The sequence below is a fragment of the Rousettus aegyptiacus genome, unplaced genomic scaffold (assembly GCF_014176215.1).
Source record: "Rousettus aegyptiacus isolate mRouAeg1 unplaced genomic scaffold, mRouAeg1.p scaffold_m13_p_6, whole genome shotgun sequence".
In the NCBI taxonomy this organism is placed as follows: Eukaryota; Metazoa; Chordata; class Mammalia; order Chiroptera; family Pteropodidae; genus Rousettus; species Rousettus aegyptiacus.
In genome coordinates this window covers 30111481-30123644 of record NW_023416309.1, presented here as the reverse complement: position 1 = coordinate 30123644, position 12164 = coordinate 30111481, and the positions used below count along the sequence as shown (strand labels likewise).

The 12164-nt window shown below is 36.0% G+C and overlaps 1 protein-coding gene across 4 annotated transcripts in view; it reads right to left on the bottom strand.

Moving 5' to 3' along the window:
* Nucleotides 1–11777, bottom strand: part of A1CF (APOBEC1 complementation factor) — a 66430-nt gene extending 54653 nt beyond the window's left edge. For 2 of the 4 annotated variants that reach the window (XM_016154357.2, XM_016154360.2), the window contains exon 1: nucleotides 11686–11777. The gene's annotated coding sequence lies outside the window, so the exon portion shown is untranslated. Of the gene's footprint in view, nucleotides 1–4404; nucleotides 4501–11685 lie in introns of all 4 variants that reach the window. The other 2 variants (XM_016154359.2, XM_016154361.2) reach the window with 2 other exon arrangements.
* Nucleotides 11778–12164: the final 387 nt, after the last annotated feature.

Genomic DNA, 12164 nt, shown 5'->3' with positions numbered 1-12164 from the left:
ATAGTGCTAGTCAACACCAGTTGAAAACAGATATGAGATGTAGGAGCTGTTGAGAAAGAACAGACTCCCTACCTGTCCTCACATTATAATCACCTGTACTTGGGCATCACCTTCCCATACCCAGAGGAATTCTGATTTAACTGGTCTGGAGAGGGGCTCAAGAAATGGTATGTTTTAAAACCTCTCAGGTCATAGTATGCAACTGAGTTTAGAACTGCTGACTTAAGCTCTAGCCTGTACATGTTACATGTCAAACAAAACAAAACAATGGAGAGTAATCAAATTCGTTTCACCTTCCAAAGAGATGGGATGGATATACAAAAATTTTACTAAAAAAGAAAAAATATTATTAAAGAAAAGTAGAGACTCTATTACAGAAAAATGAGAAATAATTTAAAAATTCTCTAATAATTGTCTTGTCTATACTTTTATAATTTCTAATGAGTAAATGTTTTCCTAATTGCTAGCCATATGTGACAGACAACATGGATGGACCTCGAGATAATCATGCTAAGTGAAATAAGCCAGACAGAAAAAGCTGAAAATCAATTGATATCACTTATATGTGGGATATAAACCTAAAAGCAACAAATGAGCAGGACAAACAGAGACTCATGGACTATAGGCTAGTGGTTACTAGTGGGGTGGGGGAGGAGGAGGGAGGTAGACTGGGTAAAGGGGGTCAAATATAGAGTTTAAGGGGAGGGTGAAGTGGATAATCAAATATATGGTAGCTGAAGGAAACTGGATTTTGGATGGTAAATGCACAATAGAATATACAGATGTCAAATGATAATGTACTCCTGAAAATTACATAATTGTATTAACCAATGTTACCCCCAATAAACTTAATTAAAAAAATGACTTTGAAATACTACCCTCCCCTCCACTCCCAAATTATACATTCTTCCTAGATTCTGACTGAAGTAATTTGTTTTCAACTCAATTTCCATGAGGATCAGTCACTTAGGTATTCACATTAATGCTATATGTGTAACTGTGACTCGTAGTGGTTCTGTGTATGTCGAAGAAGCAAAAGCTGTGATGTAGAAAGAGTAGAAAGTAAGGATGGCTTTTAAAAGAGAGAGGAACAGATGTGGGATGTATATAGTTAATAACGAAGCGCCTGAGCAGATCTATGTATCCCTATCGCTGAAGTTCTTAAAGCCTCTTTATCCCAAACAAACTCCAATATAGGCTCCTCATGAAGTCTGGATCTTGACTTTTTTCCTGCTTTCTGTACATATGTATCCTTACTTGTTGCTCCTCTTACACTCCTACCTCCAGCCTCCACTTCCTCTTCTGTTACTAGATTTCACCAGAGGTAAACCGAAGTGTAGGTTGAAACTTCACTGCTTACTACCCTCTGGGCACTGCCCCTCTGTTTTGCACACCATTACTAGGTCAGTCTTCCTAAAATGTCCCTTCTAATCTTCTGCTCAAAAACCTTCATTGACCTGATTGCTAACTATAAAAAAGCGGTTTATTCCCTTAGCCTGACATTCAGTGCCTGCCATAATCTAGCCCTAACTCTACTTTCCAGATTATTTCTCAGTGAAAATCAAGAGCTATTCTATGCTCAATCCTATCCAGTCTCCCAGGTACACCAGTAACTTCTTAGGTTCCTTTGTTCTTGTTTCCCGTTTGCCATTTTCCTAAGGTTCCCATCTTTCTTTCCACAATCTCCTTGGCTCAGACAAATCCTGCCCACTCCATCAGATTGTGTGTGTTATGTGGATATGTGTGTATGAATGCACAAACATGTACAGACATGAATGTGTGTACACAAGGGTGAATAAACTCCTGGTGGCCAGTGTAGGCAGCATGTCACATAAGAGACCTCCTTATACATCCCTTTCTTTCTGGAGCTAGCTCTGATACCACCACCCCTTTACAAATCCTCCAGCCTCTACTCATCTTGGATAATATCAGAAACTCTGAGACAGAGATCCTCATAAGTGACTTGTTCTTGGTGGCACTGAAGATTGAGAGATGAAAATAATTGTTTTTTAATCCAAAAAAGATTTTGGAAAATTTTAATAATAGATGGAAGCTGCAGGTGTTAGAGGAAGAAGGTAGATGATGGGGAGGAAAAGGAGAGCCTTAAAATCAATAACATGAGGAGACTTCTACTCCCTTAAAGTTATACTGTGATGATTCATTTTATATGTAATTTGGGCTGCAGGGTGCCCAGACATTTGTCAAACATTATTTTGGATATGTCTGTGAGGATGTTTCTGGATGAGATTAGCATTTGAATTGATAGATTGAGTGAAGCTGATTGCCCTTCCCAGTGTGGATGGGTCTCATCCAATCAATTGAAGACCTGACTAGAACAAAAATGTTGAATAAGAGGAAGCTCCACCTGCCCTGGGACATCAGTCTTTTCTAGCCTTCACACTTGGACCCAAATATGGGCTCCTCCTGGGTCTTGAGCCTTCCTGTTTTCAGACAGGAACTTTACATTGACTATTCTGAGTCTCTAGCTTGCCAACTGCAGATCTTGGGATATATATATACATGTAAAATAAGAAGTTGGCTTATATGATTATGGCTTATATATATGATTTTGATATATATATATGTAATCTTATAGATACTATTAAATAGTACTAGTATCTTAAAGGTAAGAGACAATGACAACACTATAACTATGAGAGGTGAACACACAATGCAATGTATATATGATACACCGTTGAATTGTACACTTGAAACATTGCATTTTGTTAATCAATGTCACCATTATAAGTTTAAAAAACAATAAATTTCTAAATATTTTGGGATTTTCCAAAAAATAAAAATAAAAAAGCTTTATGTATATATATTTGTCAATTAAAATTCCAACTGGGATATTGGTTCTGTTTCTCAGGAGAACCCCAGCTAATGAATGTACATAAATGGTTTTGGTGCTGCCATTGTCCTCGTACTTGTAAAATCAGGCTACAAGTGGCTATTGTGTTATCTTCAGACATTTATGATACTTAGCTCTTCCCACCATGCCTGCCTTCCTTAAAGATACTTGGGAAAGAGAACTGGTAGAGTTTAGAAATTCTAGAATGGCAGAGTTTCATGAGAAAATAGAATTTCTTTGTATATATGCTTAATTTCTAAGTTGACTTACAAGTTGGTAAAATGGTAATCAAAGTATACAATTTAGATACCCTTAAGCTCAAAAGCAGATGTTTATTCAATAGTCCTAGGACCAATTATTTGGTGAAAGATTACAGAGATGTGATGAGCTGTGAATACTATATTTCATTCATTTTTGGTCTCATGTTATTATGTCTCTCTTTTTTATGATTATAATTGTCCGTTTGAACTTTTGTGCTGCATGTGGTTTCCTCAGACAGATTTGGAAAAATTAAGTTGAAAGTTCAATTCTCATCAAGACTGCCAATCACTAATTAATGATATATATTTGATCCTTGAGTGAAGTTTATAAAGTCCAGCTATCTACAGCTCTGTATTACAATGGCCTTGGAGCACTCTGACACTTGTTATGAAATACAGCCTTCTGTTTCCTTAAAAAAACAGATTATATAGTCCTGATTTTATGCTGACTTACATGCATTGCATAAACTGATTTTACTGAATTCTTGCTCCTTTTTTCTAGTCAGCCACTGAATCCTGATACTTTGCCCTGCTTTCGAATTCCTACCCACATTAATTATGGTCCATACAATCTCCATTTACTACTGAGAGCATTGTCTTATTTGACCTCTAGTCTCTTCTAACTCCTAATACCATCTTCAGAGCACTGGTTAGTTTTCTTAAATGTCCATTTTATATAACTCTCCTACTAAAAGTATTTCAGTGGCTCCATATTTCATAACTCTATCAATTAATGTCGACTTTACTGTTTCATATCTATCAAACTTATCCAAGTTTGTACTCCATATTAATTTATAGTATATACCTTATCTCTACTCAAGCCTGTTTGAAAGACGACCGAGTTTAGAAAAGGAGAAGAATGGGACTCTAGGAGACAGAGGTGAAAGTAAAAGTAGCATAGATGGTTGACAAGTTTAGTTATTATAGCCCCTCCAACTACTACAGACTATTTTTTTTGTCCTCATTTTCTAGTTTTGCTGAATAATTTAGAATACACAAAATTTTGCCCCATGTTGTTCATTATTGATTTACAAGCAGGAAGGTATCATGGTAGGAAAACCATAGGATAGTGGATTCAAACTGACTTTACGTTTGAATGTTATAGTTTCTCCCCTTAAAAACTTAGCAAATGTGGGTCAAGTTATATAATCAGATCCTAATTTCTTCATTTCAAAACTGGGGATGATAATTCCTGTCTCATAGAGTTATTATAGTGATCCAAAACAAACAGAATGAAATGAGTACACAGCTCAGAGTTTGGTACATGGCACTCAAATGTTTTTTTTTTTTTACCTCTTCTATTTTTTCCCCTTCTCTCCTCAATTAGGTGGATCTTCTTTTCAACAAACAGCATTGTGCCTCTGTTATGTGCATAACACTGTGTTAGGTCTGGGAATTGAAAAAGAAATAGGATAACTTTCCTGTCCTTCAGGAACTCTTAATTCAGCATTGTAAATAATATTCATTTCCAAGCAAAGTTAAGAGACCTTGAAGAAAGGAGTCATCAGTTACCCTGGGACTATAATAGGAGCTCTAGAGAACCCTTCCTGGGTTTCTTAATTTTAGGGACAAATGTACAATAATATATCTTTGTATTGAACATAACAGCTATAACAATGCTGAACTTAAAGTGTCGATCAATTCTTAATGGATAAATTAACATAATAATCCCAAGGGATTTCCTTGGTGCCTTTTAATCTATCTACTTCCCCTAAATTAGACACTGATGCCAGGCCACTGCTATGGCAGTTCTGATGCCCATTTAGCTCCTTCCCACATAATTTTCTCTTCAGGGAGTCTGTTGCCATGCTTGTGCAGCCGACTGATTTGCGGGCAGGTTATATTCGTGCTTGTTTTTTTGTTGTGCTAATAACAGTACTATTCAACAATCTGCATCTTTATAAGTGGCTTTGAGTACTTTGGGTTTTTGCTGTAACTATGAAAATAACAGAGCCCAAGAGGTTTGTACAGTGCGAAGATTCAGATTCTATTCTAATTTCCTTGCTAATTACTCAGGTTCCTTTAAATCATTTTATACATACTTAATTAGGAGGCCCTGCCTGTGATAAAAAACATCTCTGCCTTAGAAAATATGCAACAGAGTTAGGGAGAAATTGTTCCAAATTTTCACCACAAGCCAGTGGCAGAGATAATGAATTTCGAAGAAACCTAACTTCAAGTCTGAAATGCTTTCTATATGTTGACCTCATAGCTCTTTCTTCTAGCCATTTTCTTCTAGTAATGCATTGTATTAGCAACACAAAAATGAGACGAGAATTACAGCTGCAATAGCTAAGGTTTATGCACACTTTGTGTTGTTTTATCATGAGTAATTTCTGATCTAATCATCAAAACAGCATTGACTTTACAGAAAAGGAAACAGACACAGAGAAGTTAAATAATTTGAGGCAGGTCACACAACTAGTAAGTGGTAGGGCCTGGATAGCCCAGGTATTCTTGGCCCAGAGCCTTCTCCTTTAACATTATAATTTTCTCCCTCTTTGTCATGCTAACACTGTGAATCAGAACTTTGGTTCATTGAGATTTAGGGAATCATTTAAAATCTTGAGATACTGAATTATTATTATAGGAAATATTTGGCTTTATTGCTAATTCGAAAGGCAAGTAAAAATAAGAGTTTCTGGACTTTATAGCTTTTTCTCTTAAGATACCTAAGGCGCCATACAATGGTATTTCCTGGATGATTCTCATTTAAGTCAGTGTACCTGTATCAAATAGCTTTTATACAATGAGGGAGAGACATGGAGGAAATGATATCTGGTAAATGCTATCCTGAAATGACTTTAATGATAAATCAAAATTATTTAGTAAACAATTTTTTCCTCCAAGATCAGACAAATACCTACCATTTAAATACTTTATATTGTCCTCTGGTTACCCATCACACATCCACCCTGGACCATCTCTCTTCTACATCTTATCTTCCCCACTATTAAAACTTACTTGTCCTAAGTACCATTTCCACAAAATTTACCAGGCTACTCTCTGCTAAGTGGTTTTAGGCTAAAGTATTCCCTATCACTCACACTCTGCATCTCAACTAATTTGTATTTTAACAAGGAACTTCTGAAAACATACTCTTATTATCCTAAATGAATAACTCTATTGAGGCTGGTGAAGCAGCTATTTGGGAGCATCTGGGTCTTAATTTAAAGCTCCAAATTAGGTCAGTTTAAATATAGGACTCCCTTAGCATTCAGAGTCCTAGCAGCCCAGTTATTCTTTCCCTGGGGAGAAGGGTGTATTCTTCAGGTGAGAAGTGCTATGTCCTCGTAAGACACCAGCAGATTTTTGGCATAAGGCAGCAGAGTCATTCAGGACAATTACTTTGTATTTTCAGAGGTGCCTCCCCTACGTTCATGGTGCCTGCGCCTGCCCACATTTCCTCTGTGCTCTGGGCCTGGCAATCTCTCAAAGTCACAAAACGAGTCTCCTGTAACCTAGTCTCCAGCTGTGTCTGTTCATGAGTCTGGGCACAGCAAGGAAGGCGGGACTCATAGCGAAGGGAATATTCCCCTTAACCATGGAGGTCCTGTTAATGTCTCCCAGAATTTGTGTAGAATCAGGCCATGTGGAGTGGGGAGGGTGGTATGATTGAAAGGGCCTCTCTGAAACCTAGGGTCCTGCACTTGGGTTCTTACCCTAACAAAACGTATCTTTCATCCTTGGGAAAGTCGTTTAGCTTTTCTCTAACAAATAAAGGACCTCAAAGTTTCTTTCTGGTTCCAAGATTCAGTGCTTCTCAGTGTTCCATTTTTACTCTGTTTACAGGGTAGTATGTACCAGACTGCTGGAGTTCACTGTTTCTACCACCTATTCACTCTGTGACTTTGGGCAAGTTTCTCCACGTCCCTAAGACTTACCCTCTGTATTGGAAAAATGGCACAGCAATAGTACCTATTTCACAGGATTCCAGAGGACTGAACAAGTTAGTCTATTTGCCCGGCATGTGGCAAGAGCAAAATAAAGATGTAAGAGCTGTTATTAATACCACTGTTATCATCATCATAGGGTGCCAGTTCTAATCGGTTGGTAGTAAATGCCTTAATTGTGAGGCACTGCTAGGGATATACAGGAAAAAGGATTCCTGAGATGAGCATTTATATGTGCTAACACAGTGTCCCCCTCCAGGGTACCAGATTCTGATTTCTGACTTCCACTACATGTAAGTGGAGCCATTAGGGTTTAAGTATATCTAATAAGTCAATTTACTTCACGCAGGAGGCTCCAGCCGAAAAGATAAGCACTGGACACAATCCTAATAGAAGAGCGGGGTAGAAGAATACGAAAGGCGAGTTAATCGAAATGAAAATGAACTGTATTTATACATAACACTTCACCAGTGCCCTGCCACTCTTTTAGAACATACTATAGAATCCTCCCTTCCTTCGCTTCTTTCACTATGTTAGTTACAGTATCTGTACTAAATTAAATCTTTTGAGGGTTGTTTTCTCCTGGGGCCTGCATAGGGCTGAGTTTTCTCTCACCTTCCATGTGGAGTCTCATGACCTCTCTTTATAGTTTCATCTAACCTCTTAATTAACTTATTGACAAATTGGTTAGTGTCTAGAACAGTAGTTGAAGGCTCCCTACATAATCAGCACTGTGCTGCATAAACAGAGCTAGGCTTATACACTCTAGGTGAGAGCATCTTTCGATTAACTGGCTTTGTACCATTGGAATGATAAACAGTTGCTCAATTCCCTTAAAGGAACTAGGCATGTTAAATTGACTATGAAGAAATTTGGCATTAAAAAAAAAAAACTAAACAAATTCTTCCATATAAAATACTTTGTACACTAGAATATTCTATAGACATAAGGTGTTATATTAGTTAATTCTGCTATGTTAGTCAAGTGTTCTTTAAACCTATGGGGCATCCCAGAAACAATGATCATTTTTTAACTGCCAGGGAAGAGAAGACATTGCTATATCACTGAAGGGATTTTATAGAATTGCGAACCAATGTGTTCAGTTAGTCATTCATTTGAACAAACTGTTGTGTACTAATTCTCTTTAGCCATATTATTGACTGGGGCAGAATATTGCATGTAACCTTGCAAACTAAAAAAAGTCACTTAGTCCTTATTATAACATTCTTAATAATATGACCAGGGACCAAGCCATAATGGAATTAGTAAACCTGAACCTGAAAAATGTTTTCCATATGATCCTTAAATCTACATCTATGAAATTCTACATACATATCTATATGAGGGGGAAAAAGCTTAGTTTATATATCTTTTAAAAAAAATCAAATTAGAGGCTCAAGATACCAGCATATTTTAGTCAAGACACCTATTTTTATAAAAGAAAATATTTTAATTTTTGGTTTCTGTCAATTGAAAATAGTCAATACAAAATTTTAATTTATTAAAAATTCTAAATTGTTTTCAAAAGCTGATAACCTAGTTGAAGTAGGTTTGATGGAATAAAATAGCAAACTAGCTTTCCTAATCCAACCATCAGTAAACATATGTTAATAACTGCCTAGTTTTGCAGTATTGGGCCAAGGGGCAGATGGGATTTAGATTTCTAATATAGAATGTCACTGCAGTAGCGCTGCTCCCTTTCCAGATGCTTTCCAGAGTTTGGACTGTTAGAACTGCACTTTAGAGGAGCCTGGTTACTGTTTCCACAAATAAGATAAAATGGTGTTTATCCTTCGTCAATCAATATTGTCTTGTTTGAACTTATTGAGTCATTTGGAGACGCTTAAGGTAATGAAAACCATTGTGCAATAGTGCCCAGCGTACCACCCAGCTTTCTGAGGGATGACAATATTTTAAGTGACAGTTATTGAGACAGATTTTTAACATCAGTTGGCTATGTGATGAAATAAACACACGACAGGGTGTCCTGTCGGTTTCAGTGAAGAGAATTGGGCTTTTAACTGTTTTCTTGAACAAAATTCTGAAAAATAAAGGTATACTGTGCTTTTTTTTTTTTTTAGAGAAAAAGAAAATTATATGTTGTCTTTTTCTTTGAATAAATGGAAATGGGTTACTATTTGTGGTTAATCCAAACTTTACTATTTGTGTTCAATTTTTTTTTATTTAAACCATATTAGTATTGTTTTGACAATGAAGAGCTAATGGGTAGGTTCAAAAATTTTAGGAAATTTTTCTGGAGGTTGTTACAAATAGGAGAATGGAAATGGAAGAGAGTTTTGTTAAATCCCTCTCTAGTGCTAGCAACTGTGCTTAACTGTTTTGCTATATTTCATTTAATCTTCACTAAATTCTGCAGGGCAGATTTTATCCCCATTTCACATTTGAGGAATCTGAGATTCAGGGAAGTTAAATATTATGCCTGTCACAAACCTACGGAGTTTTGGAACAGGCATTCCAACCCAGCTCTATCAGGAAAAAGTTCAGTGTTCATTTTATGATTAATTTGGAACATCTCTAAGATAAGCATGGTCCTGTGTCATGGGAGATAGCCAGACTGTAAGGTCTCTTTTTGATTGTCACAATTTCAAAAATGATTTCAGTCAATTATTGTTGTGAATGTTGGATATGGGCTATAAAAATGATTCGTTCTTTCTTAAGGTGTGTCCTGAGGGATACCATTTCTGAGAGATATTTATAGGTGTTCCTGAAAGATATTATGTTGTAAATTATGATTAGGAAACAAAACATTGCCTTCTCATAGATATTTACAATGAATGGATATGTTTATACACAGACATGTTTATACTGTGAGTATAGTATAATGGTGACACACTTGGGCTCTGAACTCAGACCTCCTGGCTGGGGAAGCTGGCTCTGTTGATTCTTAACTGGGTGATATTAAGCCTGTTAGATAACTTATTTGTGCCTCAACAATGTTATAATAGTATCTATCCTATATGACTGTTCTAAGAATAACATGAGGTAGATGCGTGGAAAGTGCTGAGAAGTACACTTGGCAATATAGTGTTTAATAAATGCCTGTTATTATTATTACTCGAAACACTCATGTAGTTACAAGACCTACTTTAACTTGTCTAACCACCATTTCTTCAACTTACTTGATAATGTAGCCACATTTGAGCCACATTTATTTATGTCCACTGACTACAGTATAGAAATGTATTTGAGATGATACAAAACCAAATTAATGTTAGCCTAGTTAGACATAATAACTAAATATTCAGTGTTTTTTATATCCATTATGTCATTTTATGTTTGCCCATAACAACTAATTTCTTTTTTCTTGCCAACTATTTTCCCCCTGCCCTTACACTTGATAATAATAAAATGGAACAGTAAAATGTGAGAAGTGTCTCAAACAAGCAGTATCAACATGATTCCAGAAAATGTGGCCCTTACAAATGAATCTGTAAGTCATTTGTCTATTACTCTGAAGTTAGCAAGGGAGGGCCTCAGTGCTTTGACAAATAAGTGATTTTACTTTTATTTCCAGAACCATACTCCTATTGTAGGCATCTCAGCCTACATATTATTAAGAATGTTTCAGACCATAACAACACATCTTTGCTCCTAAATTGTAGACTTGGGTTTGGAAATGTGTATTTTGCAAAAACACTAATTTTGCACAATGCACAAGTAACGCTGTGTTTTTCATCTTCTTGGAGCTATACAATACACATCTGAAAAGTTCTATAGAACATAAACATGTTTAACTTGAAGTCCATCCTTGCAACTTACTTCAGTAATCATGGAACAAAAGTATTTCAATCAGAGAATTTAAGAGATTTCTGATAGGAATGAGATATTCCTCGAAAGTGCCCTGATTGATTTGTTTCTTTAGATAAAATTCCATCATGTACTGATTATGAATTATTTTTTCGAGTGAACAGAAAGATTATGCAAAAAATGTATCCACTGCAACACAGTTGCCCAAACCCTCCTGAAAGGAAAAGATCTAATAATTAGCCATCACAAGGTTGAGATTTAACACACTCATAGCCAATCATTTTTCATGACTGTTTTTGTTTTGTTTTATTCTCTAGGATGAAAATGAATAGGGCATTCCTTTGGTTAGTACAATAATGGCAGAGGATATAGCAAGAATTTACCAAGGCAGTTTTTGTTTGTTTGTTTTTCCAGTGGTGGTGCAGGATAAAGGAGAAAAAGAGATAATTGAATATATGAAGTCTGAATTATGATCCATACAGAGAACTCAGAATCTGCCAGTGATGTTAATACTATATCTCTTATCAATTACATTTTAAAGCTTCTCAGGGTCCTAGGACCAGGATGGGTAGGCAACCACAACTCTCCCTGCTGTCTGGCTATTGCTAAATAAACTTTTCAGAAATGTTAGCCCTATTCTTGAACCTGAAGTAGTAAATCTACATTTGTTAGCATCAGAAACTGATTCAATTCAAGGAGCAAAAGATGGCACTATCTCATTTTGAGATTATATGATCATTCTAATAGTTTCTTGTTTTTAGGTTGCTTCATTAGTATGAAAACAAAGTAGAAGAATCCCTGAATTAGTTTCTATAATAGAAGAGGGTAAAAGCTATTTTCATTGCATTTCCACTGATCCACACTGCACAATTTTACAGAGTTGAAATAGAAAAAGCAAACACATGGACCATACCTGAGTGATTTCAGAGATCCCCACCTGGAAAGGGTTTCCTTGATTATGGCGAATTCAACGTGTCACTCTGGTTATGTTCTAATCATCATATCAAACTCCAAAGGTTCAGTGGCTTTAGGTTTAGTTTACAATTCCTAGGAGTTAAACTTTAACTCACCCGGTCTCTTGCATCCATGCAGCCCTTTGACCGGATAATTGGGTCACTACAGCCCAAACAGAATCTACAGAACTACTGTTGTCATTTGTTTACAAAATTAAAATGAACTTTGCATTAAAAACATTGATGTGAATATTATTTTGAAGTTGTTTTAGTGACATATTTAAAAACCAGAACTCACTACAATTTGGGTAAATAACCTTTTTTATATGTTAGTTCCTTTTTTTTTTCCTGCTACACCAAAATGACAAAAACTAAGGTAATTTAGGAGAATATTTTTTTTTTACACTTTTCATATCACTGTATTACATGGAGTAAAGTA